Source organism: Egretta garzetta, unplaced genomic scaffold (assembly GCF_000687185.1).
Source record: "Egretta garzetta isolate BGI_Z169 unplaced genomic scaffold, ASM68718v1 scaffold39, whole genome shotgun sequence".
Taxonomy (NCBI): Eukaryota; Metazoa; Chordata; class Aves; order Pelecaniformes; family Ardeidae; genus Egretta; species Egretta garzetta.
Window position 1 is genome coordinate 427,870 of NW_009260945.1, and position 4,763 is coordinate 432,632.

Below are 4,763 nucleotides of genomic sequence, written 5' to 3' on the forward strand. Positions count from 1 at the left end.
TAGTTGCCAACGAGGAATCAAATTTTAGTCTCAAAAAACTTCAAGTCTGAATGAAGTCTTTGAACTCCCTTCTTCCCTGATGTGCAAGGTCACGCAGCAGACATACATGCACAATATGTAGCAGCACGTGCTGGGAAGAAGCTCTGGCACTAAAGTACAGGCCAGGCACCAGGCTTTGGATGGATGTGAGCACCAGCTGCCTTTATAGTTGGATACAGGGGATTGCACAAATCTCTTTCCCCCTTTACTTACAAATCTTGCTTACAAATGTCTTGCTTGCAAATAATAATCTGACTCCAAGTCCTCTTTAAAGAGATGCCCAGAACATCGTATATTTTGTCAGGGTGTGCGGCCCTGCCACTTGCACATCCCCAGCTGCTTAATCCCACACTGTAAACCCACAGCTTAGGTTTTCTGGTGGCACCTGGCTCGTGGGGTCATGACGCAGGGAAAGCATGCAGCACCAGGCTGGAAATACATGGGAGATGGACAATGATCCGGGAGCGTGACACGAGGTTCACACACAGCCCAGGCAGTGCACAGATACATGTCTCATGGCATCCCCCAGCTCTACCTGAGGAATCTCATTTTTTCAGGAAGAAATAATGAGGAGTGGGGATTTGTAACCACGTTTTCATGACCAACAGCCACTTTTAGCTAGTTATATCATAACGTGAATTCCTTCAGTTCTGAATCCCAAAGAATGCCATGTCCAGACCCATAACCCCTGCTTCTGAAACCTCCCTAAACTGCAGATGAGCGCACCCTCTCAGGTGTAACTGCAGCTACCTTCTTGCTGATCCCTTCAGCTTTTCACTGAAAACTCTGGGGTTCTCCCAAACATGTAGTACAGAAGCTGGAACACCCCGCAATTTCTGAAACGGACTAATTCTCCACATTAAATATTGCCGGTATCTCAACCAGGGTCCATCGGCATAGACAGTGTAGACAGTGCAGTGAGTATGATTTATAGATATTAACAAGCTGGCTTTATAACCAGATAGCTTGAGTGCTATCACCAAACAAGCTACAGAATATATCAGAAAATACAGGTGAATATGTGTTCTAGTTTGCTCTGAGGCCATGCTAGCCCAGCTACAATACCCACCCAAGACACGTCCTAAGATTTCCAATCCTTAAAGACAGCAGCTAACAGGAAAGGTGAATGCTGTGCTATTTCATCATGCTTCTTTCTGCCCCAGCTAGAATTCAGCAGGGAAAAGTAACCCAGACTTCAAAAAAGCCCTCACAGATTTCTGTGTTGTAATCAGGAACATTTTAGGGAAAGTGTTTGAAACGACATCTTATAAAGTAACAGCTTATAACTCATTGTGTATCATCAAAACACAGCCTCAAGGGCAGGTGAGCTGAAGGGGGGAGGCAATGTTATTTTGTTCACCTTTCACAGGAGGGCAGCATTCCCAGAAATGAATGTTATTTCTCAATAGGCATATTGGGCTGTTAAATAGACACACTGGGCTACACAGATATAGGTTATTTTTTTTCTTTTCCACCCTCAGCATCCAGTAGGTGATGTGCGATTTGCACTTTTATCCCATCACAGTCTCAGGGATGTGTGTGGTGGTAGGGCTTGCCAGGTAGGAGCTTGCCACTGCCCCCAGTTGCCCCTTTCCCAGCATCCAGCAAGGCAAGGTCACTTTGCACTTCTCACTGCTTGAGTTTGCTTTCAGAGACAAGCAGACAACTCCCCAGCATTTACACTTAGGTGCCATTTTTCCTTCCTGACTAGGCAGCTAAAAGCTTCCTTTAATTTCTAAAGAATGGTGTTTTACTTGGACCACATCATATGTTTTGCAAACCCTGGGGCCTGGTGCATGAGCTGATTATGCCTGTGCATGGGGGTAGCGCTGCTTCTATGACACATAAAGCAGGGTCAGCTGTTTGCAGATCCTGTGACAGCCTGGAACTGCAGAGACGTGGTTTGGCTTCTTGCCTCGAGCCAGGCTGGCAGCCCCCAGCCAAAGCATCTCCCTGTCAGTCGGCATCCACGCTGGCTGGGTAGGACCAGCAGTGCTGGGAGCGTCTCAGAGCACCTCTGTGGAAGGGCCATGGCACAGGAGTTAGGGACCTCAGTGGTCATATGGCCATATGTGAGGTGGGAACTCAAGTTTCTGGATTGGCAAAGCAGGCAGCCTCAGCCCTTGAGCAGAACCTTTCAGTCCTCGGTGAAGCACAGCCGCCAAAGGAAGACATGATCACACTCCTGAGAAGGTCTGATTTTCCATCTGGTATAGGAAAATCCTACAAACACCTACACAAGCCAGAACGTAATCCTCACTGTGGCTGGCCCCACTGGCAGTATGCAAAGCTGCGCTGTTGGTAACCTGCTATGAACCTGTGAATGTGCAATTCAGGCTGCCTGGAGAGCTTCACCATGCCTAAATCAAGGCTTTGTCCTAATCATTTTGTCTGGCACATGCAAGGATGAGCAGAACCTATTAAGATCATGTTAATGTGAAGCTGTAAAACCTCATATTGGGGAGACTGTCTTGATCAAAAATAAAATATTTAGAGGGAGAAATTAGATGCTCAGGATGTTTTCAGATCATTTCCAGGAAGAAAAAAAGGCAGCACACATTACAGGAGAAAAATTAACACAACAGGTAATTTCTGTTTACAAAAGAGAAAGAGAGACACATTCTCACGCACATCCCAAGGGCTAAACAAGCTGAGCTACTGCCAGTTATTCCCAACAGGGAAACTTTGCCAAGTCTGCAGGAGTAGCATTTTACATAGAACCCATTTAGAACTCTTCTATTTGCACCTGGACTGCAAAGAAACTACTTCAAATTTTCTCCTCAAGTCCCTTATCTTTAGAGGTGACACAGTCAGCTGATCTGTAAAAAAGGCTCTGTTTTGAGAGGAATTATTGTTTGCTCTCTTTGCACACTTCACATAGCCATCAAAACATTTATCTCTAAATAAATAGCTGTTTCTTTGGGGTCCTTCCTGCCTAAAGAAATAGGCAATGAGAGTCAGCAGAATACTCAGCACCTACTTATTTTTGCAGCTGAAGGCCTGAAGTAAAAAGGATTTGGCAACTGTGCCATTCCTTTGAGATATGTGAATCCCATAAGAAGGCAACTTTATCAGCGCAGAGTGGCATTGGGTAGGTAACCAAAAAAAGAAAAAGAGTGCAATGGCTTTGTTAACATTGCTTCATGTAGATTTGGTGAATCTTCTGAATTCTGAACCTCTTTGACTTTGGTAAGCAGTACTTTCTCAGCTTTACAATCTATAGGCTATATTCACTGCCATTACAAGAGAATGAAAGGAGTACAGGTGAGATAGTTTGGTCACATAGATAAGATAATGATATTTGCCTTAAATATGTGTGATAGATGCAAGAAGTCTTTCTGCTGCCTCTTGCAAATTGTTTATCGTCCTCTCTGCTTGCTAAGACCCAGCTGTGAGATGCTGTTGTGAAAAAGACCCCAAATAAGAGGTACAAAAAGCACTTATTCCAGAAGCTCAAAATACTGCCCTGATTCATCTTTTCAGAACACATACATTATTTATATCTCAAATTTCTTCTTTTTTTGAAGCTTGTATTTACAGCATGGGAAGGGAAAAGCACCAGACCTGTAGGTAACAGCAGCTAGATCTGGAACTGAAAATTACCACCCTGAGAAGCCTATTTATTGATCAGTCCCATTATCAGTGCCACAGTGCCAAGGTGAGGCATACATTTGGAAGAGCAGCATCACATGTCTGAAGACGACACAAATGCCCTCATTTCAAAACTCAGTGACCTTCAGTGCAGGTCACGGGTGGGCAGCCTGGTTTTGCAACAAACCTGGAACCTCCTTTAATTCTAACAGGCGGAGCAAATCACTTGTAGCCAGAAAATTCCCTTTCAAAAGAGCAAATTAGCATGACATGAAAAAGCTTGAACTGATTGCAAAAACCCAAAATATCATTAATAAGTTTCACAGAACCTCACATACCATACGGTTAGCCCTTCCCTTTTCTAGACACACAGTTTGTTTGTGCAAATGTCCCTGAAATAACTTTGGTGTTGGGATGTCAGCCATAATCCTGCCTCATACCTGGTTGGACTGAGATCAAATCCTTAAGAAAGACTTTGCAAGAATTTTCAAGGGCAAGGAAACCAAGCATACGGTAATTTTCCAAGCACGACATCATCTGTGACTAGCAGAACTTGCAAAATGTTACATTTAATTGAAACAAATGAAAATCAACCAGCGGATCCCATTTACCACCCAAGACAGTCATAAAAACTGATGCATGGGAGGTGATAAACCTTTTACCAACCTTTGTGTTATCTACTTTTGTTGGCTACACTGGCTCTTCAGGTTTCCTCACTTGAAATTCCTTAGCCTGGCAACAGCTCTGGACAGTTTTCATTTTCTCTTTATACTCTGAGTAGAAGGGACAAATAGTTAGCCACATACAAGCTTTTTTTTTTTTTCCCCAAATCCTATGCTAAGCTGAATTTTCCACAACTAAAATGCTGGGGGGAAAAAAAAAGTTTGCTATGATTTCAGTAGCAGATACAGCCCATTATTTTCCCATTTGATCAAACATACCACCACATAATTAGCTGTTAAGCATGGAGGGGACCTTAGATCTCAGTAAAACCCAGCCAGTCTACTAGCAATATGTCAGCAGTTTGCTTTTGAACAGACAGAAGCATTAATTTTCTTTAAAGATATATTTTACAAGTAGTGTTTTATTTGTACCTCTGCTCCCTGAGGAGCTAAGTAAAGGACATGATTTCC